This window comes from Scyliorhinus canicula, chromosome 7 (genome assembly GCF_902713615.1).
Source record: "Scyliorhinus canicula chromosome 7, sScyCan1.1, whole genome shotgun sequence".
In the NCBI taxonomy this organism is placed as follows: domain Eukaryota; kingdom Metazoa; phylum Chordata; class Chondrichthyes; order Carcharhiniformes; family Scyliorhinidae; genus Scyliorhinus; species Scyliorhinus canicula.
In genome coordinates this window covers 101,936,248-101,962,822 of record NC_052152.1, presented here as the reverse complement: position 1 = coordinate 101,962,822, position 26,575 = coordinate 101,936,248, and the positions used below count along the sequence as shown (strand labels likewise).

At 46.4% G+C, this 26,575-nt stretch overlaps 1 protein-coding gene and 1 long non-coding RNA gene across 4 annotated transcripts in view; one reads left to right on the top strand and one right to left on the bottom strand.

The window, feature by feature from the left end:
• Nucleotides 1-18,232, top strand: part of LOC119969230 — a 44,274-nt gene extending 26,042 nt beyond the window's left edge. Inside the window, exon 3 of the long non-coding RNA XR_005461316.1 lies at nt 18,056-18,232. This is a non-coding gene — a long non-coding RNA (uncharacterized LOC119969230). The remainder of the gene's footprint in view (nt 1-18,055) is intronic.
• The window catches only part of LOC119969228 (rho GTPase-activating protein 6-like), a 782,573-nt gene that overhangs the window by 292,970 nt on the left and 463,028 nt on the right, over nt 1-26,575 (bottom strand). The gene's annotated exons all lie outside the window — the stretch shown is intronic.

Below are 26,575 nucleotides of genomic sequence, written 5' to 3'. Positions count from 1 at the left end.
AAGAATTTGTTGGAGGTCCCAGAAGAAGGAAATTGTGTTATGATGAATTGTAAAAAATACAGAAAACCATTTGCTTTGTAATTGTTTAAGTATTTTAGAAATGTTTTATTTAAATAAAGCAAAATCTGTTAATGGTTGGTTGATTATGTTGTTAGATATACATGTGTGATGGGCATTGTCTGATGAAGGACTGAGAACACATATAGCTGGAACACTGACTTGGTCGTTAGGAGGCAGATGCTGCATCCTATGAATAAATCTGTTAACAAGGAAAGGATCTGTGCCATGTTTCATACTTCAGCATCTGGCTTGGATGCTTAACAACTAGCATCCAAGAGTTTATTCAACCCAGGTTACTGATTGATTCTAGTGAACTTCTAAATGTTAGGCTGGATTCTCCACTGCCTGCATCGGCAGAGGACCGCCACAATGCTTGCTATATACCTGGCCACTGCTAACCTTGCCAATTCACGGAGGCTAGAGTGCCAGGACTAGTGGAGAGAGGAGAATCCCCCAGAATAGCAGGAGCCAGGTGATGAGGCTCAAGTGTCGGCCGTTCAACAGGCCAAGGATGAGGTGCAAAGGAAGCACCGCATCAGGCCATGTTTATACTGTCGCAACTGTCCTTTGACGATGCCAACTCCAGTTCACCAGGGAGAAAGGCGCCACCTGTGCCAGATGGTGGTGCACCTGGCACCATGGGGGTATGGACGAGGACACCCACTCCTGGTGGCAATTCAGGTGACAGTTGCCCAGAACTTTTATGCCTCTTGCCCATTCCAGGGCCCGAGCAGCAGGACATGTGCGGGATCTCACAAACAACTGCACACAGCTGTAACAGGTGCCCTATGCGCCCGGGCATTGGACTACATCACCTTCGTCTGAACCAGGCCCACCAGGATGGCCAACCTAAAGAGGCCATTCATTTTCTTCCAGCATTGCGTGTTGGTCCTACTGGTGATGCTGGCACCACCGACTGCCTCTGCCACCTCCTCCCAGGCGTTGTCCAGGAGGGTGGGCTTGAGTCTCCGCTTCACCCTGGGGAAGAGGATGTTCCACCTCTCCTCAATGGCATTGAACAGTCAGTCCACTTCAGAACCCCAAAATTGGGGGCTGGTCTTCACTGACCATCTTCTTAGCCAGAATGAAAGTGTGTTGCGAGTGGAGCACTTATTATTGTCAGGCTCTTTAACGTGAATTTCGGCCCCAGAAAATCCAATGCCAGCGGTTCTGAGTACTACTTGTAAATCCTTTCGGCTAAATACTGGCCCATTTGCTTCTCCTGGATTTTGTTCAAACACCACCACAGCAGGAACATGAATTACATGCGGTTCAGTCTCAGCGCGAATATGGAGCCTCCCAAACCGAGAATCCAGCCCAATATCTTTGACCCCACTAAACTTCACGCATGACACTGTGCTAATAATCGTTTCTTCAATCCTTTGTGATATTGTCTGCATGTCTGTCATTTAACTCAGGCTGCCTTTGACCTATCTACTTTAGGCAGGATTTACACTGTGGTCTTCTAAACCTCACAGTTAGGCTGCAATGGGTCAGAAGCCCGCACTAGGTGGCAAATGTCACTCTTGGATTTTTACAAGGGCAGCCTGATGATGGCCTGAGAGCTGCTTCACTGTCTATTTAATGATGCTGGATCGGCTCACGAGCTGGAGGGGCCAATCAGAGGCCTTCAGGCTTGAAAGAAGCAGCGTAAGCAAGGGAGAGGGGGCTTCAAAATGGAAATACCCTCTCTCCTTTTTTAAAATGTAGCTTTTCTAAAAATAGCTTTTGTAGTCACAGCATCTGTGTGGGGAAAGGCTCTCTAAAGGGTAGCCAATGGTGGCTGCAGTACCCAGCCAGGCAGAGAGAATTGAAGTGCTGGCCTCCAAGGTCTACCCTCAGAAAATCCCAATCACCCTCCTTTAATTGCCTTTAAGTAGCCCTTAATGCGATGTGTCCCTTCCCCGCTAAAAATGGATCGGTAGACCTTACAACCTCTATCCTGCCTCCATTAAAATGGCCCCAAGGTTGGATGGAGCTGGAGAGCTGCTCCTAGCCCTTAGGGGCCAAAAATCAAGCTCTTTATTTCTGCAACTCCAAACTTCTCTCGTGGTATTTCAGAATGCTCTCCCTTAATGGTGCACTCAACTTCTTCACCTGCAGCTGCCAATTATTTTACTGTCTTTAACAATTTACATCTATATTACTTCCATCAATTTTAATTTATTGTTACATCCTCTGTTTCAACAGATGCTGTATCGTCACAATCCAATAATCCACTCCTTTATTTATTTTATTAGATCCATCTTTATGAAGCTTTACATATTTCTTAAATCCAGAGCATGCCATTGAAAGATCTTGAGAGGTTCTAATTAACAATTAAAACACTGTAGAACACTGCAGTAATAAGCATTTATCTTTGATTTCCAAATATTGGAGTTTAACGTGAAAAGGCGAACTTGATGTAGAGTAAAATATTCCATTGTATACAAGTTTCAGAAAAAAAGACTTGTACAGGGCAGCATAGTGGGACAGTGGTTAGCACTGCTGCCTCATGATGCCAAGGATCCGCGATTCCGGCCCCGGGTCACTGTCCGTGTGGAGTTTGCACATTCTCCCCGTGTCTGCGTGGATTGGAGTTGCAAAATTGCCCCTTAATTGGAAAAAACATTGGGCACTTTAAATTTATAAAAAAGAGAAAAACTTATACTGACATAGCATTTTTCACAAATTTAGGACATCCCAAAACTTTGATGTGTGTTGAAGAACTTATCAAGCCACCTTTGTAACGCAGGAAGCTAATTTTCCCACTCCAAATTCCCAAAAACAGGAATGAGATAATGACCGGGTAAGCAGCTTTTAGTTGATAGATGAGGGATAAGTATTGGCCAGGACATTGGAATGAATCCTTTACTCCTTTTCAAAGTGACTAAGGGATTTTTTTTTCATCCATTCATAGGATGTAGGCGTTGCTGGCTGGGCCAGAATTTATTGCCCACCCCTTATAAGAGTCAACCACATTGCTGTGGATCTGGAGTCACATGTAAGCCAGAGCGGGTAAGGATGATACATTTTCTTTCCTAAAGGATATCAGTGAACAAGATGGATTTTTATGATAATCATTTCATGGTCATCATTAGACTTTTAATTCTAGATTTTTATTGAATTCAAATTTCACCATCCCACATTCATGGTGGGATTCGAATCCAAGTCATCAGAGCATTACCTTGGGTCACTGGGTTACTAGTCCTCAAATGCCCTCAAATTTACAATTCACAGGGCTGGATTCTCCCGCCTGCCTGCCGCAAGAATGCCATGGGTGAATTGCATACAATGGAGAACTATATTGATCTCGGTCAGGATTCTCCAGGCGCCGGGTGGACGTGGCTGGAGAATCCCGCCCACATTCTTGTGTTCAAATCGTTTAGTGGCCTCAACCCTCCCTTTAACCTCCTCTAAGCTCTACAACCTTCCCACAGACCCTGTATTCCTCAAAGTCTTGTCTCATCTGCATCTCCAATTGCCATCTCCACCATTAGCTCCTGTGCCATCGGTTATCTAAACTCCCATGATCTGGAATTCCTTTACTAATTGTCTTCGCCTTTCTATTTTTTCTTTCAAGACACTTCTTAAAATTTACCTCCTTTGAGTGTGTTTTGGTTCGCTTGTCCTAATACTTCCTCTTTTAGGTTGGTGGCACAGGGCTAAAGAGCTGGCTTTTAAAGCAGACCAAGGCAGGCCAGCAGCACGGTTCAATTCCGATACAAGCCTCTCCGAACAGGTGCCGGAATGTGGCAACTAGGGGCTTTTCACAGTAACTTCATTTGAAGCCTACTTGTGACAATAAGCGATTTTCATTTCATTTCAAAGTCTTTTGGGAATCTTTGGACGGTAATGGTATTATAATAATGTAAATTGCTACTATCAAATAGCAGTTCAATCAATACTTGTGAATAATTGTTTCCTACTTCTATATGGTGGTGCCAGAATAGCTTACCTGAGGAATTGCTTCATAACCCAGCATAACAACTCATTTTAAGAGATTGGTTTATTTTCTGTAACGATCAAGATGAGACCCACATGTTTCACATAGAAGTTGAGGTGGCTTCTAACCTTTCAACTACAGCTCCAAACTATGTAACCAGGAAATAAGTTGTAGATCACAGCACCACAACTTTGCAAAACCTGTATTTCAAGTTCTTGAACCCTCATTAAATATGGATAGTTTCCAAACTAATCTCACAAGGAACATCAAGGTTCTTTCACGTAATCTGCCATTGAATAGTTACATTCTAAATCCAAGCTATTTAGGAATCAAACCGGAAACTTATGTGGCCAATTATGAAATGAAAATCGCTTATTGTCACGAGTAGGCTTCAATGAAGTTACTGTGAAAAGCCCCTAGTCGCCACATTCCGGCGCCTGTCCGGGGAGGCTGGTTCGGGAATCGAACCGTGTTGCTGGCCTGCTTGGTCTACTTTAAAAGCCAGCGATTTAGCCGAATCTTACCTCTCCCCATGACCACACACCACTACCCCGCCCCAGCTTCTTCATCAGATTCTCCTCGCCTCACCCCCGTGCCTACTTGCCTGATCCACGACTGGGAATATGGGAACTGCTTGTAGTCCCAATCCTGGCGACTGCTGCCACTGTCATCGCTTGGACTACAAAGTTGCTGGCCAATCAGATTGGTCAGCAACTCTTGGTGGTGAGACTTGTGCCAGAGTGGGGGTGAGAGTCCTGTCTCGAAGTCCTGTCAATTAATGATCCTTGGACCATTAAATGACTGTGGAGCTGCTTGTATTGACAGGAGACTTCTAAATAAATATATTTATGGGCAAAATGTAATCATAGAAATGCACAGAAGACAAGGAAACAATTTCACCAATCATTACTGTGTCAGTGCTTTTGAAAGGAGTATCCAATTCTTTCAATTCTAATATGCTTTCCCCAAAAACCTGCAAATTTTTCTTTTCAAAGAATCTTCAACATATAGTTTTATTAAAAGCTCCGAATCAAACTCTTTACCAATCACAGTGACATTGATAATAATCTGCAGAGAGCAACTATTCACTGGCCTTAGTGGAAGATAATTCAAAATTTACAATTTATTGATTTAACAATTACATACATAATTTTTGTCGGGTATTAGGGAAGTATACCAAGGGCGAGATTCTCCGCAAATGCGGAGAGTCGTAAAGGCTGCCGTGAAACTGGCCGTGTTTCACGGCAGCCTTCACGCCCATTCCCGGGACCCGATTCTCCCCCCTCATCGGGGCTAGGAGCAGGACCCCGGGAATCACGGCGTCGCGGCCTTAACGACCGTCCTTAAGGCCGCGCACCAAGATGACGCGCGGCCGGCTCTAACCATCACGCCATCGACGGAACCCGCGCATGCGCGGTTCCGCATTTCTCCACCGCCGCCCGACAAGATGTGGCGGCTTGATCTTGTCGGGCGGCGGAGGGGAAATAGTGCATCCACCCGACGATCGGTGGGCACCGATCGCGGGCCTGACCCCTCCCGAGCACAATGGTGGTGCTCCCGCCCCAAACGGGCCTCTGGATTCCCCAAACGGGCATCCAGCACCCATTTTTACAACGGCAGCAAGCAGGTGTGTTTGCTGCCGTGAATAAACGGGCGTAAAGGCCCGGCTGATCGGCCCATCGGCCGCGGAGAATCGCCGGTCGCTGTAAATAACGGCGAGTGGCGATTCGTGACGTGGGTCGGGAAAATAGCGGGAGGGCGTGAAAAATGTCGGGAGGCCCTCCTGCTATTCTCCTAACCGGCGTGGGCAGCGGAGAACCGTGCCCCATATATTAAAGTTAAATTGACTGTAACTTAAGAATGATTCTTAATTTCAAACAATTGAAATCTTGTTATCAGGAATGGACTGGTGCCCACCTCAAAGCAATTTGCAATTAATGAAGTACTTTTGAACTAAAGTCGCTGTTTTAATGTCGAAAATGTGGCATCCAAATTGTGCACAGCAAGGTTCCACCAACAGCTATGACCAGATAACTTCTTTCAGTGATGATGGCTGGAGTTGAATTATTGTCCATTACACTGGGGTAATTACCCTGCTCTTTCCCAAATAGTTTCACTGGATCTTATATGCGCACCTTAAGGACAGACATCGGTTTAAAGCCTTATCTGAAAGACAGTGGGCGGGATTCTCCCAACGGAAGACGACGGGCGGAATTCTCCGCTCCCGGGAAAAATCGGGAAGGCTGTCGTGAACTCGGCCGAGTTTCAGGACGGCCTCGGAGGCCGCTCCTCTCACCGTATTCACCCCCACCCGGGGGGGGCTAGGAACGGCGCTCCATTATTCTCGGCCGCCGGGCCCTGACGCTTGCGTCAAGGTGGCACGTCGAGAATGACGCGACGGCGGTGCCTAAGTGACATCAGCCGCGCATGCGCAGGTTGGCCGGCTCCAACCTCCAACATGCGCGGCTGACGTCACGACGGCTGGCGGCTCAAACCCGCGCATGCGTGGTGGCCAGTACCCTCCCGAGCACGGCTGTGGTGCTCACTCGCCTCTCCACCCCCCACAAGCTTAAAAAGGGCCTTTGGCGCCCATGTTCATGACGGCAGCGACCGGGTGTGGTTGCCACCATCGTGAAACAGTCGCAAACGGCAGGCCGCTCGGCCCATCCGGGTTGGAGAATCGCCGGTCGCCATGAAAAACGTCGAGCGGTGATTCGGCGAGCGGGGGGGGTGGGAGAATCGCGGGGGGCGCCAGGGGGGCGTGAAATGAGTCGCCCGGCCCTCCCGCGATTCTCCCACCCGGCATGGGGAGTGGAGAATCGCGCCCTAAGTGCCGACGGCGGAATGAAAACCGGAGTGTTTCACTCCGGCGTCGGAGGCCGCTCCTCGCCCCCTATTCTCCCACCCCCGGGGGGGCGAGGAGCGGCGCCGCGTAATTTACGCACGCCAGGCCTTGGCGCCGCATGAAAGCAGCGCCGGGTAAATTACGCGGCATGTCACCCGTGCATGCGCATGTTGGCCGGCGCCAACCCGCGCATGCGCGGTTGCCGTCCTCCCCACGGGCGCCCCGCAAGACATGGAGCAGTGATCTTGCGGGGCGGCAGAGTAAAAGAGTGCGTCCTTCAGAGACGCCAGCGTGAACCCGTCGTATTGGGCAGGCCACTCGGCCCATCCAGGCCGGAGAATCGCCGCTCGCCCATTACAAACGGCGAGCGCCGATTCTACGAGCGGCCTGTCGTAAGTCTCGGCGCGCCGTTTTGGGGGGAGGGGGGGGAGGGGGGGTGGAGAGAATCGCGTGCAGGTGCCGGGGCAGCGTGGCGGGACTCACCAGGCCCCCCCCGCGATTCTCCCACCCGGCGTGGGAGGGGGAATATTGCGTCCAGTACCTCTGACAATGCACCACTCCCCCTCAGTAGCAGAGGTCAAAGGTGTTATCACAGAGCCACTGCTGACAGTCTGAAACAAAAAATCTGACCATGGCAACAGTTCGTAATCTTCAACCACAACTAAAATCTTTTCAAATGCTTGGTAAATTTAAGGGGAAGGCTGATCTCCACCAGCAAGACCAGTTCTTATCACTTAAATTTAAACAAAAATGATTAGGGACATTTTCCATTTTACAATATACACAACACTCATTCAACTTCATACAATTTTCATAACAAACAAACATCTTGCCAACACATCTTGTGTGATCACTTAAGCTTAAACTAAGTAAATGCTCCAAAAGCAAAAAGGATAAAACAGAGTTTTAACTAATGCTACTCCCAACCAAACCATTATTGCAATGATGCTTTGTCTTCATTGATTTCATAAATAACATTTGTATGCTCCCATTAAGTTGAGCACTTGTGATCATCTAAATCACATTAGAACACATGCTCTCTTTCTCTCTTCGAGCTATAATGAATAGAGGTGGGTGTCAGCTGATATTGCTAACATCCATAATCAGCTCACTCCACATTCCAGTCTTTCCCCCTCGATCAAAACACTCTTGACAGTTTCTCAAAGCTTTCAGTACAATCAGTAACACACACTGCTGCCACTATGGAAAATGATAACCATATTACTAGCCCTCTGGTCACATTGGCATTGTATCTAGTATTTTTAATATTTCTTAAGTATTGAGAACTCTGTAGCCCTTGTGAAAGGATATGGCTCTGTTTAAAAAAACTTTCCGGAACAAACATTTCTGGTTAAAAGGAAATAACGCAATAGTGAGGAAGGATATTAGCTCTGATGATGCGGAATCTGTATGGGTAGAGCTGAGAAACACCAAGGGGAAAAAAACATTAGTGGGGATTGTATATAAACCCCCAAATTGTAGTGGTGATGTTGGGAATGGCATTAAACAGGAAATAAGACGCACATGCGATAAAGGAACATTTGTAATTATGGACAACTTTAATCAGCATATAGATTGGGCAAATCAAATTAGTAACAATGCCATAGAGGAGGAATTCCTGCAGTGTATATGGAATTGTTTTCTGGACCACTACGTTCAGGAACCAACTAGAAAAAAGATCATCCTGGACTAGATATTGTGTAATGAGAAAGGAATAATTAGCTAACTGTTTGTGTGAGACCCCTTGGGGATAATATGATAGAATTCTTCAAAATGGAGAGTGACATCGTTGATTCTGAGACTAGGGTCCTGATCTAAATAAAGGGAACTACGATAGTATGAGGTGTGAGTTGGCTATGATGAATTTGGGTTTTTTGTTTTGAAAATCTTTTTATTGCGTTTTTAACATTTTATTGTTATAAGTAACAATCAAACAATAAAGCATGTATCAACAACCTCAACAAACGATACAACCCAAAAACAAAAACACCGTCCCTCCAAGCAATTATAACCTCCCTCGCCCCAATAGAACCCCCCCCCTCCCCAACAGCTAACACTGACCAGATCCTTGAAATGCAAAATAAACTATTGCCAACTGTGACAGAACCCATCAATCGCTCCCCTTATTGTTAACTTTACCTTCTCGAGATGCAAAAACTCCATCAATTGTTTATTTAAAAATTCATTTACAGGATGTGGGCATCGCTGGTTAGGCCAGCATTTATTGCCCATCCCTAGTTGCTCTTCGGAAGGTGGTGGTGAGTTGTCTTCTTGAACTGCTGCAATCCTTGAGGTGTCAGTACACCCACAGTGCTGTTAGGGAGGGAGCTCCAGGATGTTGCCCAGCGACAGCGAAGGGGCGGCAATATATTTCCAAGTGAGGATGGTGAGTGCCTTGGAGCCAAACCTCCAGGTGGTGGGGTTCCCATGTCTGCTGCTCTTGTCCTTCAGATGGTAGTGGTCATGGGTTTGGAAGGTGTTGTCCTTGGTGAGTTACTGCAGTGTATCTTGTAGATGGTACACATGGCTGCCACTGTTCATCGGTGGTGGAGGGTTTGAATGTTGTGGAAGGGGGAGCAATCAAGCTGACTGCTATGTCCTGGATAGTGTCAACCTTCTTGAGTGTTGTGGGAGTTGTCTCATCCAGGCAAGTGGAGAGTATTCCATTACACTCCTGACTTGTGCCTTCTAGATGGTGAACAAGTTTTGGGAGGTCAGGAGGTGAGCTACTCACCGTAGGATTTCTGGCCCTTGACCTGCCCTGGTAACCACAGTATTCACATGGCTAGTCCAGTTCAGATTCTGATCAATAGTAATCCCCAGGATGCTGATTGTGGGAGATTCAGCGATGGTAATGCCATTGAATGTCAAGGGGCGGTGGTTAGATCCTCTCTTGTAGGAAATGGTCATTGCCTGGCACTTGTGTGGCGTGAATGTAACCTGCCACTTGTCAGCCCAAGACTGGATATTGCCCAGGTCTTACTGCATTTGGACTGCTTCATTATCTAAGGAGTCACAAATGGTGCTGAACATTGTTCAGTCATCTACAAACATCCCCACCTCTGACCTTACGATGGAAAGGAGGTGATTGATGAAGCAGCTGAAAATGTTTGGGCCTAGGACACTATCCTGAGGAACTCCTGCAGTGATGTCCTGGGGTAAGATGATTAACCTCCAACCACCGTAATCCTCTTCCTTTGTGCGAGGTATGACTCCAACCAGCAGAGAGTTTTTCTCCTGATTCCCACTGACTCCAGTTTAACTGGGGTCCTTGGTGCCATAATCGGTCAAATGCTGCCTTGATGTCAAGGGCAGTCACTCTCACTTCATCTGTGGTGTTCAGCTCTTTTGTCCATGTTTGAACCAAGGCTGTAATAAGATCAGGAGCTGAGCGACCCTGGCGGAACCTAAACTGAGCACCCATGAGCAGGTTATTGCTGAGTAAGTGCTGCTTGATAGCACTGTTAATGACACCTTCTTGATAACAGAGAGTAGACTGGATAGGGCGGTAATTGGCTGGGTTGGTACAGAAAAAAAAAAGAGTAGGTATAACAGGTCTTTTTCCAAAATGGCAGGCAGGGACTAGTGGGATACCGCAGGATTGGTGATGAGACCTCAGCTATTCACAATATATATTAATGATTTAGATGAGGGAAATCCAAATTTGCAGATGACACAAAGCTCGTGGGAGAGTGAGCTGTGAGGAGGATGCAGAAGTACTTCAGTGTGTTTTGGAAAAGTTGTGTGAGTGGGTAAATGCATTGCAGATGTAGTATAATATGAATAAATGTGAGGTTATCCACTTTTGTAGAAAAAACAGCAAGGCAGATTATTATCTGAATGGCTATAGATTGAGAAAGGGGAATGTGTAATGAGACCAGGGTGTCTTACACACCTGTTGCGGAAGGTAAGCATGCAGGTGAAGCAGGTAGTAAAGAAGACAAATGGTATAGAACATAGAACAGTACAGCACAGAACAGGCCCTTCGGCCCTCGATGTTGTGCCGAGCAATGGTCACCCTACTCAAACCCACGTATCCACCCTATACCCGTAACCCAACAACCCCCCCCCCCCCCCCCCCCCTTAACCTTACTTTTATTAGGACACTACGGGCAATTTAGCATGGCCAATCCACCTTAGTCGCACATCTTTGGACTGTGGGAGGAAACCGGAGCACCCGGAGGAAACCCACGCACACACGGGGAGGACGTGCAGACTCCGCACAGACAGTGACCCAGCCGGGAACCGAACCTGGGACCCTGGAGCTGTGAAGCATTTATGCTAACCACCATGCTACCGTGCTGCCCTAAATATATTGGCCATCATAGCGAGAGGATTCAAGTACAGGAGCAGAGATGTCTTGCTGCAATTATACAGGGTCTTGGTGAGACCACATCTGGAATACTGTGCACAATTTTGGTCTCTTTATCTGACGAAGGATACATAGAAGATGGGAGCAGGAGGAGGCCTTTTGGCCCTTCGAGCCTGCTCCGCCATTCATCACGATCATGGCTGATCATCCAACTCAATAGCCTAATACAGATACATAGCCTAATATAGATACATAGAAGATGTTCTTGCTACAGAGGGAGTGCAGCAAAGGTTTACCAGACTGATTCTTGGGATGGTGGGACTGGCATACGAGGACAGATTGACTCGATTAGGATTATATTTGCTGGAGTTTAGAAGAATGAGGTGGGACCACATATGAACCTATAGAATTCAAACAAGACTGGACAGAGTCGATGCAGGAAGGATGTCTCTGATGGTGGAATGGTGGGAGAGTCCAGAAGCAGGGGTCCCAGTCAAAGGATATGGGGTAAACCATTGGGACTGAGATGAGGAGAAATTTCTTCAGAGAGTAGTGAACCTATGGAATTCGCTGCCACAGAAAGCAGTTGAGGTCAAAACATTGTGAGCACGATTCTCTGGATAGAATTCTAAGTGTTGTAGCGAGCAGGAATTGCCACGAGCTTCCTGCACTAGGCCCAGCGAGGCCGGCAATGCTATAATTGGTCCACTGAACAAGGCCTCATGGGCTTCTTGCCGCAAATGAAGGCTTGCCAGCTAATTTGCTGGCACTGCAATGGCAGCACCCCGCTAACAAAGTCGAACAGCATTAAGCTGCACTTGCTCAACTAACCCAAGCCAATTTACAACAATGGCACCGATTAGACAAGCCCCAAGATTCGGGACATTGGCCTGGGTGCTGCTAGACAGAGTGGGGGCCAGGAAGGACGTCATAGGGTTAGCCATAGCGCAGCCAATGCTCCCTGGTACGAGGTGCGGTGGCAGTGAGCTCAGGGACAGTGATCAAGAGGACTGGCCTCCAGTGCAGGAAGAAGGTCAATGACCTACACTGGGCAGCACAAGTGAGTAGACACCAATGCGCCCCTCCTCCCAACCCAAAGACCTCGCTTCCCCCACCAAGGAAGCATCTAACCCCTGCAACACCCCCAACACCTCCTTCACACTGCTCCCCCTTCCCCCCCACCACTGTGAACCAGGTGTGTAGCTAACGATGCCCTCTGTGTTTCCTCAGGAAAAGCTCTCCCACAATCGCTGGGAGAGGGCACAGACTGGCGGTGGTGTGCCAGACATCAGGATCCTCACCACCTTCGAGAAGCGTGCTCTGGAGATGACCGATGTGGCTGAGGATAGAGCGGTCACCAACGTGAAGAGGTGAGGAATCACTGGGCTCCATCCGGGGTACCTGTCAAATATGAGTTGTTATTGCCTTACTGGCTGACCCATCGCTCCCACTGACCACATATCCATTCTCCCACACGTCCTCCAGCCGAGAGCACCGGCCTATCCTGAGTGACACCCTCTCCAGCCTCCTAGCTGACCACCTCGGAGTAGAGCTTCGAGGATCCCACCATAATAGGCGCGGCACATCTGTCATTCCCACCCTCCACCAGTGCAGATACACTGTGGTCAGGCTTCTGGGGCACAATCTGGTGAGGACCACACTGCTGCTGATGTACATCAGGTGGAGGCAAGAATCCCCAGGCGAGACTGCAATTGGAGGTCTGCTGGATCCAAGGACCCATCTGGGTCCCAGCTTGATGCTGTGCCTGTGGAACAGGGTTACCCAGACCTGATGGAGATGATAGGGAGTGGCCGGGACATTCAGAGGGAGATGTCAGCATCACTCCAGCAGATGCATAGCCGATTAGTCCCAGAGTCTACAGGCGCAGGAGATGTCACCGGCAATGTGTGACACCGAGGCCAACACTGCTAGTGTGGCGACCGCAGTGGAGAGCCTGGTGCATGATGTCAGCATCTTTTAGTGAAAGGGTCCCAGACATTGCATGGTCGGTGACGGCCATGGTTGAGGGTCTTGGCAGAAGGTCTGGAGGATGTGACCGAGTACCAGGCTGATCTTGATGAGGTTCTGCAGGACATATCCCGCTCTCAGATTGACATGGCCAAGATGCTGCGGAGCATGTCCCAGTCACTAAGGAGCATCTCTGAGGGCGTCGACACAATGGTGCAGACTATCGGGAATTGCCAGAGCTGGCAGAGCCAGATGATGCAGGGGCAGCCAGGGCTCAAACCAACTGCCCCACCATCCCAAGATGAACCCCAAGGCCCTATGGGCATCTACCGGGAGGAGGGGTGCTGAATGCCAACCTGGACCCATTCCATGGAGTAGGGATGGTGGCCATTAGCTCCCCTGTGTTCCACCCCTCCGATGAGACTGCATCTCAGAGCCAATACACGGGACAAGGTGGAACACCTGTGCATGCGCCGCCGACAAGTGGGCCAGGGCCCTCTGGTCCCAGAGGACGTTCAACAGGGGTATCAAAGGCCACGGGATGGCTGCCTTCACCTCAGATGCGCATCCTGGCGACACACCTAGACATAGTGGTAGAGATAGGAGGGCCAAGCACATCGAGGATCACTGAGGGAAGGTGGGGGGGGGAAGGGGGTCTGGGGTTACTGAGTTGGATGATCAGCCACAATCATAATGAATGACAGAACAGGTTCAAAGGGCCGAATGGCCTACTCCTGCTCCTATTTTGTGATTATTCTATGTTTTCTGAACCTGCAGTTGAATATCATCTATTTCACAGTTTACACTTAAAAGATTTATCCACCTAACAGAAATACGAATTGCCTAGTCCAACTTCAAAGAGAATTTAATAATATCCATGATAAAGGCCGTTGCTACAGAAAAAGCTTCACGATTGCAGTACTTGCCCTGCATGCAGTGACAGTGACACCACATTCCCTTTTCCAGTCATTTGTTCAATTTTCAGTCAACGTTTCAGTCAGAGGCCAGTCAGAATTGGACCAAACACCCACATAAAATGTATCATTTTATTTCTTGCTGAGGACTAAATGGTGTAAGGAGGGATGCTCTGCCGTTGCCAAAAAATCTTACGATAAATAAAGAGGGCCAAGAGCAGATTGTTTTGTGTCTGGCTCTCAGATGAAAGCAAGCTGGTCTCGACCTCGTATATCCACTCTGTTCATTTGTAACCAATAGCTGCACCGTTTTAGAATTACTAATGAGATATGAATTGCCTTTTAAGACTCAATTATTTAAATCTATATGTTTTCAGGCAAAATTCAGCCTTTGAAGCCCTCGAGCCTCTCCACCTCTCTGCTTCAGCTCTTTTGTTAAAATTGTAATTAAATATTAATATATGCGCTCAGTTGGAAACCCCGGTAGGCTTGGAAGTGAAAACCTCCACTTGTGTTTAGGCACCCAGATGTAGGGCATGATCTATTCGAATGGGAACAGAGTCATATAGCACGGGCCATTAGCTGGGTGTTTGCCAGCTGAGAAACACCACGCCATCAAACAGCCAGTTAGATAGATTGGAAGCTTTAGGGGGAACGCGCGGCCGAAGGCACACTTTGTCCTGTTTTCTGCACTGAGGAGATCCCCCTGATGTTACCCCTGAACCACCCACTGGCTCCAACTCCCTATAATAAGGTTCTGGCGGGGGGGGTCACCCATGCAGGGCACCCCCAGGCATGATCCCTGTCATGTGTAAAATGCAAGTCTGGCACCCTGGCAGTGGCCCCGCCAGCTGGCAGTGCCACCTGGGCACCATAGCAGTGCCAGGCTGGCATGCAGATGGCATTGCCAGGATGCCAAGCTCGCAATGCCAGGGTGCCATCCTGCCCAGAGGGCAAACGTCTGGAGGCCTCCAATCCTCTGGAAGACCCCCATGAGTGCCGTTCCGTGGTTTCCAAGGCGGGGGTGGGTGTGGGGGGGGGGGGGGGGGGGTAGATCCCACACCTTGGTTAAATCTCTGGAATGTAAATTAGAGTGAGACCAGCTGTCTCGCTCTAATTTGCAGATTTTCCAGAAAATGAATCCGCCCACAATGGGTGGGATTCACATCATAACATCTCGCAAGATCGTGTAAGATCTCGCGAAGCGTTGTAAACCGGGTAGATCCCGGACGTTGGATCAACCGACATCTACTGGCGGCAGTGTGCTGCTTTATGGGTGCAACGCAGCCGGTAGATCTCACCCATAATGACTTAAATATAGACAGGGAGTGGTGAAGGCAGTGCGTACCTAGATTATTTGTTCATTTCAGTGAATTTCTTGTGTGGAGGAGGCAAGGTTTTCCAAGCTGTGGGTTGTGGGAGGGTGTCAGGAGGGTTGCGGAGGATTTTGTTGCGGCATTCACGATAACGAGAGAAGCATCCAATGGCCGCGACCGGCTTGTACATTAAGAATGTCAGCCAAGACCGGCTGTTAAATTGAACAATGCAATCCTCCAGCCAGAAATGGTAGCAGAGAGCAGGTCACGAACCCAGCACGCACATCACGTGCCCTTTACATCCTCGCCTAATGTGTGATCACCCTCAGGTTAAATCACCACTGGTCTGTTCTCCCTGAAAGGGGAGAGCAGCCTCTGGCTCTCTGTGACAGTGGCGACATTTACATTTACACCATCGTAGGAAGTGATGTAAAATCACATGGTTTGCTGCCTCTCATGCAGCCTCGTGGAAGTTGCAGCTAGCACAGTGAAATGTTTTTCAATAAAGCTCCTGTTTTCTACACCTGCCCAGGCTCGTAGATATTGTGTAATGAACCAACAATGCCACCATATGATATTCTTGGGATGGAAAAATCTCTGCCGTTACCAGAAAGCTTCAAAAAAGTCACAGGCAGAAGCATGACTGAATGTGTGCTTGAGATTTGCTAGCTATCAAACCGCATCAGGCTCGGGCGGTTGTGCAGATGATATCCTCATCGGGCAGGGTATTGATGAGGAAAAAGCCACGTACGATGAAGTAATAAAAGCACTTGATGCATACTTCAACCTGAGAGAAAATACCATTCTGGAGTGGCCTGAATTAAGGGAGGGAAGAAGAGGGACTAAGAAAAGAAAATTAAGGATTGCAACACATCAGAGTTAAAGTTGTGAGTTGTTTGATTTTCACAATTTAGAAATGCAAGTCAGAGACATTGATGGCAAGGGAAGGTGTGGGGGGAGGGGTGTAATATGCTAATCTAATACTGATGCAACAATGCATGGTCAGGATGTTTCTGAATAAGGCTCCAGTTTTCAGTATCTCTGCAGGCATCTTCCATTTTAACAATAGCACAAATATTATAAAAATGGCGTGGTGGGCATACACATACGGCGGGATTAAGTGTTGACATCAGAGCAGGATTCATGGGCTTTTACGACAGCAAACCGGCGCCGCACCTGGACCATTTCAGCGACTGTTAAGGGGCTAGCACTGGTCTCACATGAATCACGATCAATTCCAATGCAAGCAGTGCCAGATCCGCCAGATGCACGATTAACACTCAGGAGACCAACAAGCTGCAGCCACATATATACATTTCACTCCCCACACACACCATCCCAGCCAACAAGATGGCACAGGTTGTGCTGGAGCATGTTCATATGGCTGATGGGTCGGCTGGGGCCAGAGGGCACCGAGGGGGGTAGTGTGCAGGGGCCCTTAATTCACAGTGGATAGTCAGCGGCGTGCGTAGCTGCATGGCTGCCGTGCAGACTGCGGCAATGGTGTTCCATGCCCGTCCACCCCGACCCCACAGCCCACCTCCTGGCCACCCCCCACTACTCCCCCTGCACTGGCAGAAGCCCCTGGCCAGCGGCACAACTGGCAGAAAACTATGGCGATGTTGGACACTTTCTGTACCTGCTCTCTCTCCCTCATCAGCCACAGCACCTGTTTCACGATTTTTAAAAGGATAAGTGAACCTCTCCGTCGGGAATTCGGCCCATTGGAGGTGGAGAATCGCGGAGCCTGGAGAATACCGGGTCAGGCCCGCTCTTTCCAAGATCCGGTGCTGACTCGATGGGCCGAGTGGCCTCCTTCTGCACTGTAAATTATATGATATCTATGATATGCCAAGGGTGTTTACTGTAAGTGTGGAGTGAAATGAATTGACTACACTGTTGAGGCAACAGAGAGTTGCAATTTGGTGTGAAACTGGCACCCGGCGCGATTTTGGTGTCGGAACCCATTCTCCGCACGATTCCGGATTCCGGCATCGGCTGATGAAGCATCCTGCCCATAATATTTGATTGCAAAGTTGCTAACTTCGGTTCTAGTATATTTCCCAAGATTTTATGCAGCAAATAGAAAATAAATTAGACGGTGCAGTTAGTTTAACATCCTCTGTCCTAAAGCAAGTAACTTGTATAACTTTCAACGACGTGTTCTATTTATAAAACGGTTAGCATTTCTGTTGAAAACATAAAACACTGAACAAGGATCCGCAAAACATTTGCAGTGAAATTACTGTCTTTCATTGCAATAATTCTTCTTCAAAAGCCCATCGATTTCCTTTCATCGCTCTCATATCATCCCCAACCCATTCCCATTCTCAACTCTTCCTATGCCATCCTCATTCCCCCCAATTAGTGAAATGAAAACTAAAATGCTGGAAAGACACAACAAGCCTGGCAGCATCTGTGGAGAGGGAAATAAAGTTGATATTTCAAGTCAACATTTTGTCAGGTTATTTTTCAATAAGCAACCATTGAGTGGAGGCATTATCTATGATTCTCTCCCCACATATTCTGGCTGACCTGCTGAGTATTTCCAGCATTTTATTTCAGATTTGCAGCATCCCTGTGTTGTGTTTCTTCTAATAACATTAATGGGCACTTTAATAGAGCTAAAGGCCAGTTGAATCTGCATCACAATGTTAGTCATTGTAATGTTATACCTGCAAAGTATTTATTCCCATTTTTATTTCTCTCTTGTAGAAAATTGTGAGATAAACACACAAGGGAGAAAGGAATGGAAGTTTATGTTGATGGATGTGGATGAAAAAAGGTGGGAGGAGGCTCATGTGGAGTATAAATCCCAACATATAACTTTGTGACTAGTCTGCTTCTGGATTATACATTCGATTTAGAGTAATATTGTAATGAACTCATTTATTCAAAATACATTTGCTTCCGTTTATTCAACTGATTTCTTAATTTGCATGAATTTGAATTATATACTGAGAAATACTAACTTTTATGATATAAAATCCTAAATTTACACTCTGATATAACAAACATGAATAGAACCTGAAACTAGTATGTTTCAATTTTAACTTCCTTCTGAAGTGTCCTAAAGATACTTAGTTGTATCAAAAGCAGTTGCACAGATTCAGGAAAGATCACGGCTGGGATTCTGCGAGCCTCTGCGCCAAAATCGTGCTCCGTGCGTGGGCAGAGAATGGGGCATCAGACCCGTGATTCTCCGCAGACTGGAGAATCGCCGGCAGTCGCGCAAGCGCAGTCAACACTGAGTAGGTCGGGGGCCATTGAAAGAGGCCCCCGTGGCAATTCTCCACCAGCAGCTGGCCGAGTTCCCGCCGGCATGGTTCTAACATGGTTCCACCCAGCAGGCACTCGGGAGTGTCAGCTGCCGCGGCTGCCATGGTGGGGGGGGGGGGGGGGATCTGTCCTCCAGGACGGCCAGGGTTTTGATCAGGAGCCACCGACCGGCGGGTACGTTCGATCTGGTGGGGTGGGGGGGGGGGGGGGGGGCTATTTTGTGGGGGCCGGTCAGCTGTGTGGGTCTACCATGTTGCACGGGGCCGCCGCTGCATGTGCGGACCTGCAGCCGGAAGTTCAGGGCCCTGTATCGGCAGCCGGAGCTGCGCGGAGCACTCCGGCGCCCTGCTGGCCCTCTTCAGGTAAGTGAATCGCTGGTCCAAGGGGCTCATTGACGCTGACGTGAAATGCTCCGTTGTTTACGCCGGCATCAACACTTAGCCGCCGTTTCAGAGAATCCTGCCCCACAACCACTTTCTCAGGCAACTAGGAATGGACGATACATCCTGAAAATTATTTTTTTTTTAAAAGAAAGCATTCGCCAATCCTCACCAATTTTCACTAACTACCAGTTAAGATGCTCCATGTCAGAATCGGGCATGGTTGAGACGTCTCTTGTGGTCTAAGAGCATACAAAGTACCTGTCAAAATTATGCATGAAGAATGCTCACTTTTGGAAAGTATAAAGAGGCCAGTGTCCCTGGAACTGTATCCCAGCAAGAATCAGAAGTGTCAAAGATAAAACCAGTCTGGCTCTTCCAGTTGCATCATTGTGTGCACTGTAACTACAAGTGGCCAGTGTTATCTTGCTTAAAAAAGCTCATCTAATTCGGAACAGCTGTAAATTCCCAGCAAATCCAGCTTCACAGCTGGAAAGAAAGTATTGGTCATTGTGATACTCAGTTCCACAAATTCCCAGAAATTTCTCCTGAGCTTGATGGATTTCAGAGTGTTATCACCAGCTAAGAGCTCTCAAGTTCAAATAGGTCAACTCATGCTTGTAGAGTGCTGACTTAATTTGTCCTGAACTTTGGCTCCCTGGAGTCTACGTGACACTGCTTATGTGTGTTGGTGGCCTTTTCATGAATCTTGGGAAGGATTACATCTCAGCACGAGCTGGGTCTGAAGTTTCAAGCACTGACGCAAAGCCTATTTTGTGTTTCTTTCTGTCGCATTTTGCAGTTTTGTTTTTAACCACTGCTCTGACATTCTTACATTCAGACCGACGAGAGGGAGATGGAGGTGAGAGCGAGCACAATTATTTTGTAGAAATCAAGTGCAGTTTATTGAAATATAACATAATTAAGGATTGAACAACAGTTACGGAGAAAGCAAGGAAGCAAAATTAGCTGATCCTCTGGGAGGCATGCAGACCTTATTCTTTCACTCCACGCCACGTTTGGCATTTTTGTTTCTACTTTTATAATTGTTTACACCCAATGCCTTCCATGTAATAATAACAATCTTTATTGTCACAAGTAGGATTAAATTAACACTGCAATGAAGTTACTGTTAAAATCCCCTAATCGCCACATTCTGGCACCTGTTCGGATACACTGAGGGAAAATTCAGAATGTCCAAATTGCCTAACAGAATGTCTTTCGGGACTTGTGGGAGGAAACCGGAGCACCCGGAGACAACCCACCTAGACACAGGGAGAATGTGCAGTCTCCGCACAGTGACCCAAGCCGGGAATCGAACCTGGGACCCTGGCACAACCGAGATGAGAAGCAACTGTGCTACCCACTGTGCTACCGTGCCCCCCCCCCCCCCCCATGAGCATGAGTAATTTCAATTAATTCATATAAAGAAAGAACTTGCATTCATACAGATTTCACAATCTCATAATGTCCCAAAGCAGTTTACAGACAATTATGTACTTTTGAGACTCAGTCACTGTTATGCTGTAGCAGCTCTGTCAGTTCAGTTGGCTGGATGGCTAGTTTGTGATGCGGAGCGATGCCAGCAGCGCGGGTTCAATTCCCATACTAGCTGAGGTTATTCATGAAAGGCCTGCCTTCTCAACCTTACCCTTTTACTAAGGTTTGGTGATCCTCGGGTTAAATCATCAGCAGTCAGCTGTCTCTCAAGCAGCCAATGGTCCTCTGGGACAATGGTGACTTTAATTTCATTCTGTGGGAAACATGACATCAAATTGCATGAAGCAAGATCCCTCAATCAACATTATTATAATTATCAGATAATCTGTTTTAAGTCTTGGTTAAGGGAGGAATGTTGTCCAGAAGGTGGGAGGATCTCAGCAGTCTTCTAATAGCACCTTGGCTTCGTTTACATCCACCTGAGAGAGCAGACGGGATCTCAGTTTAATGTTTTGTTTGAAAGCTAATGCCTCCGTCAGTACTGTAGGGAGTGTCAGCCTGAATTATGTATTTGCATCTCCACAGTGAGGCTTAGACGCATGGACCTCGTGACTCAGGGGAAAATACTACCTCTGAGCCAAGCCTAATACTTTGTAATTGTAATTACCCTTCCAACAATAACTGATTAAAGAGAATTAGATTTTTAAATAATTTGTGTATTTAATAATCAGTTATAATACTCATATCAAAGTCAGTCAACACCAGAGATACTATTCATTTCCTCCCTTACTATTATCTAAGGCAAGATGACAAGTGCGAATTCTATTAAAGTAAGGCAAACTAATGGGGTTATTCTTCCTGCATCTTGTCATGGATATTGGGGAATGGCATGTGAGACAGAGGGGAACCAAAAGCAAAGATTATTGAGTAAAAGGTGCAAACAAGAATTGCTGCAGAGTAAAGGAGCGGTGCAGGGAAGGCATCAGTAGTGCAAGCAAAGCGAGACTGTCATGAGCAGCTGCATGGCTGATGGGGCGGGCGGGGCGGGGGGGGAGTAAAAAGGAAGATGTTTAAGATTTCTAAAGAAGTGTTATAGGCATGGGCGCAACGTGGAATTAAGGATCTGTTTTCCTAGATATTTTTCACAAGGAAAATGGTGTTTGTGAATGCAACATTTTCTGAAAAAACACAATTTGGGATGTTATTCCCTAGTTCGTAACAAAACTTTATTCTCATTGCATTTCTTATTCCAGTATTGAAATTGCACTCTGGTCATTCGGCGATTAATCTGGCCATTTCTCTTTGGATCAATGAAACAGATGGGAAGGGTAGTTGGCATTTTACTGAAAAGGAATATTTTGAAAATGTTTCCTGAAAGATCACAAAGCAGTGGGCAAAGATAACAGATTCTGCCATCATTGATACTGGTCTGATGTAAAAAGTGCTATCGATAATGTTGGTATTTGGAAATACTCTTGGAATATTTTATACAAACAACCCTGGCAAAGTAGACAGGAGTCAGAGATGGACATGCCACAAAATAATAATAAGAAGAATAAGAATAATAATTGCTTATTGTCACAAGTAGGCTTCAATGAAGTTGCTGTGAAAAGCCCCTAGTCGCATCATTCCAGCGCCTATTCGGGGAGGCCGGTACAGGAATGAATAGGATGTTTACATTTTATGGTGTATTATTTTAAATACATAAATTAAAATTAATCTATGGACAACAAGCCAGGAAGAAATAAACAGAATAAACAGAAATAAAAACAAAATTCTGGACATACTCAGCACATCAGGCTATCTCCACGGAGATTGAACCAGAGTTACTTAAATCAGGTCAGAAGAACTGGAAGAAGTTGGAGATGCAACAGCTTTTAAGCAGCTGGGAGGGGGAAAAAGAGCCAAAAAAGAAAAGGCCCATGATCAGGTGGAAGGCAGAGGAAGTTGAGGAGGAAAAATGTCTACTTGCCTGAACTGCAGAGATCAGGTGGGTCAGAAATTGAAATGAAAAAAATGAAATGAAAATTGCTTATTGTCACAAGTAGGCTTCAATGAAGTTACTGTGAAAAGCCCCTAGTCGCCACATTCCGGCGCCTGTTTGGGGAGGCTGTTACGGGAAATTCAGGGAGAACCCACAAATCAGTACCCATACGCTGTATGACGTGTCAGCAATATAACCTGATTGGAGGACGGTGTTGACTGAGTACAGGAAGAATTGCGGAGTTGATCAGGTTTGGTGGTGGGGGGGGGGGGGGGGGGGGGATGGGGAGGAAGCGAGGCGACTCTGGATGGGGGGGGAAGAGAGGGGTTAAACCTGAGCCCTTCTGTTGGGGGACTTGATCAGACTTGATGAGATGGGTATGGTGGAGTGCTGTTATCTGTGCTCAGTGGTCAGTGGATTGGGGGCGGGGGGGGGGGGGGTTGGGGATTGGAGGCACCATGATTGGGGTGGCAAAATTGGAAGTCTTGGTTGTGGGAGGAGATTAGGTCAGAGGCCTTGCAGTGGGTTTGGATGGCTTGCCTGTTTAGCGGGGCAGGGGATAGGTTGCCTGATTGGGAAGTTGTCTCAGGCAGGCATCTCAATATATTAGGTGGTTCTAAAGGCACTTACCTCCTGAATCATGTTCCCAACCTGAAGCTGCCAGCTCCTGACATTCAGAAGAACCAATTAGCAGAAGCTAAATTCAAAAATCTGCATCACAATAAACTTGCAGGCTCATTCCCATATTTCAAACTGTAAAGCTGTAATCCAACCCCTTGGAGCACGCAATTTGTCCACTCGTCTTTTGACCTAAGTTGAGTAAGAAGTCTTACAACACCAGGTTAAAGTCCAACATGTTTGTTTCAAACACTAGCTTTCGGAGCACTGCTCCTTCCTCTGGTGTTGTAAGACTTCTTACTGTGCTCACCCCAGTCCAACGCCGGCATCTCCACATCATGACCCAAGTTGAAGCCAGAAATGGAAGGGATTGAAGTGGGAAACAGACTTGTTCAAATTTAACCTGCCGCCCAACCCAAACTGATTAATTTTCTTGTCGGATTTCCCCCCTATATGATAAAAGGGCTGATGGTGCAAAGCAAAATGGAATGGTAATGGGACAAGTAATAAAGGATGGATCTGCAGGAGTTGTAAATAGCGACAGCACAAAATAAATGGAGGCACTGGCTATGATCTCAAATTGGTGAACTCAACATTAAGTCTGGGAGGCTGCAAAGTACAGAATCTAAAGGTGAGGTGCTGTTTCTCTAGCTTCTGTTGACCATCATTGGAATAGTTGGACTGGAGTCGAGAATTAACTGCAACAGAAGTTTAGTTTAAGCAGTAGAAACCAAACATAATCTTCTGTAATTGAAGATTACAAATCCCACACAAGGGCTATTCGCTTTGATGTGTCCTTCTTCAGGGCATTTAATTTACTCTTTTTTTTATAACACATAGTCTGCTTAATTATTTGAAAGGTCAATGGTGTCATTTCAGCCAAGTTCTTTAATTAAAGGAACATTGCTTTCCCACTGAGTGGGTGAATAAGTGAACAATTACTATCTAAACCAAAATCACCATGGAGTTATTACTGGAGGTGGTTGCTGCATCTAACATGGGAGTGAAATACAACTTTGTCATCAATATTTTCCATAATGACATTTTAAAGAGTTTTACAAGTTTGATGCGAGGATAACACTGTTTAGATTTTCAAAAGTAGCAAGACTGTGCCAAACTCTTAAGTTCCTGATAGTACTGAGTGGGTGGTTTGCTTCGTTGTAAAAGTTTTGGTTTGCATATTAGAAATCTCAAATGGAGAAGTACAAGTCCATAAACTTATGGGTCTTTTTTTTACACGCACGCAGGCACACATACTTTAAACTCATCTATCTAAATTAATATCAATTTATTGTGACATAGGATTCAAACCACTCGACTGTTAGTAAGCGTTATCCTAAGCTTGATTTGATCCAATTTCTGCTACTGGACTCAAGCCATTACCCTAGATTAGTGGTGCTGGTTGATCTCAACTCTATTATTTGAAACACAGATTAACCCCAAGACCCGTGGTAAGGATCAAAATTACTAAACAGTGGAACACCTGAGAATCATAGGATGGCACAGATTACAACTAACATATTTTTTTATGAAGAAGTCACTGTTGTACCGCAGACGATTTGCACACGCAGTCCAAACTGCAATGTGATAATGACCTGATTTTATTTTTAGGAGTTTGTTGTTGACTGTCAACATCATGGGAGCACTAGTTGAGATTTATAATCAAAGAATTATAGATTACAACCCCATTTAAATTGACAAAGGGTATTTCACTTCCAAGGAAACCAAAACTGCTTCTCAGCCCCAATCTTTTCAATAACACTGCCAGCTACTACCCACTGCATCTTGGAGGCAGGAATTCTCTCTCAAGATCTGTGTGCATCAATACTTAATGCTTTGTAACAGCAGCAGGTGTGGTCTGTGAGTAGCACTGTAGACTGTAGTGTGGTGAGAGGGTGGGGGACAGCTGGACCAAGCCATAGTGCTGTAGTTGAGAAAAACATCTTAATAAACTTGGGAGGAGGGAAAAGTTTCAGCACGAGGCGATAAGATCACTAGTTTCAACTGAGGGGAGGAGAGAAATGTGATGCCACGCTAAATTGGATGGAGTAAGAGGACTGTGCCATTATTCCCAGATAACAAAGAGATCATGAGTTAAAGTTTGAACTGAAGGCATCAGGAGAATAATACATTTGAATTGTGTTGGATGGATGGAAAAGCACGAACTGGAAATAAGACGGAAGAGGGAGAAGGCTGAGGAGCGGTGGGAAGTTGGAGAAAGAGGAGTGCCAAATATGTGAGGCAGTGAAAAGTCCATGCGAAAATAAGGATTAAGGATGGATAAGAAAAAAAGAGATCTGAGCGCACAATAATAATGAGAAGCTGGGGGACTTTCACTGAAAACTGTATAAACAATAGCACTTAACAACTGAGAATCCCATTAAAATGTCATGATAATTATGAGCAAATCATAGAGCATTTAAAATCATAGAATGGTTAGGAGGAGGCAGTGGCATAGTGGGATTGTCGCAGGATGGGCTGACTGGACTCCTGTACTTTTTTATTTATTTATTCATTTATGGGATGTGGGCGCCAGCATTTGTTGCCCATCCCTGAGGGCATTTAAGAGTCAACCATATTGCTGTAAGTCTGGAGTCACATGTAGGCCAGACTCTTAAATGCGCTCAGGGAAGGGCAACAAATTCTGGTGCCCATATTCCATTAATGAATAAAGGAAAAAAAATTAAAAGAAGTCAGTCAGCCCATCCATCTATGGCAGCTGTCAGCAAGAACAGTCCAGCTGGTACCACTCCCCTGCCCTTTACCTGTTACCCTGTAATTTGTCCCTTTAAGTAATTATATAATTCTCTTTGGAATTGAATCTGTTCCATCAGACTTCTAGGCCGTGCATTCCCGATCCCATCCACTCGCTGCAAGAAGAGGGTTTTCTTCATGTTGTCTTTGGTTCTTTTGCTATTCACCTTAAATCAGTGTCTTCTGATTCTAGATCCTTCCATCAATGGTAACAGTTTCTGTTCACCTACTCTGACTAGGCTCCTCACGATTTTGAACACCTCTATCAAATCTCTTCTCAAACGTCTCTGCTCTAAGGGGGACAACCCCAGCTCCTCTATCCACAAAACTCATCTCTGGGATCATGCTGGTATTTTTTTCGTCCATCCTCTCTAAAACTTACACATCTTTTCTACGTTTGGTTCCCAGAATTGGAAAAAACACATCTGTTGAGGGAGGACCAGTATTTTATTGTCAGGTGACTTAGAACTCCCACTGATGACCCTGTGGGTTGTAGAGACGAAATTCAAAGAGAAATACTGTATACACAGGCCATCTGCATTTAATAAGCTAGGGTTGGTCAACTAAATCCCATTTGTCTGCTAGGACAAAGGACCCCACAAGTTTCCTTCCAAGTGTTAATGATTGGAGCATTTAGCAATTTCGGGGACGTTGTTAAAGGGACACGCACCCTTTATCAGAGACACTGTGAAGAGATGGGAGTGACATGAATCCTCTAGTTTGTGTAACCAATAATATTGCCTTGCTGTCTGGAAGAACCTCAGTCTTTCATTTTAATGT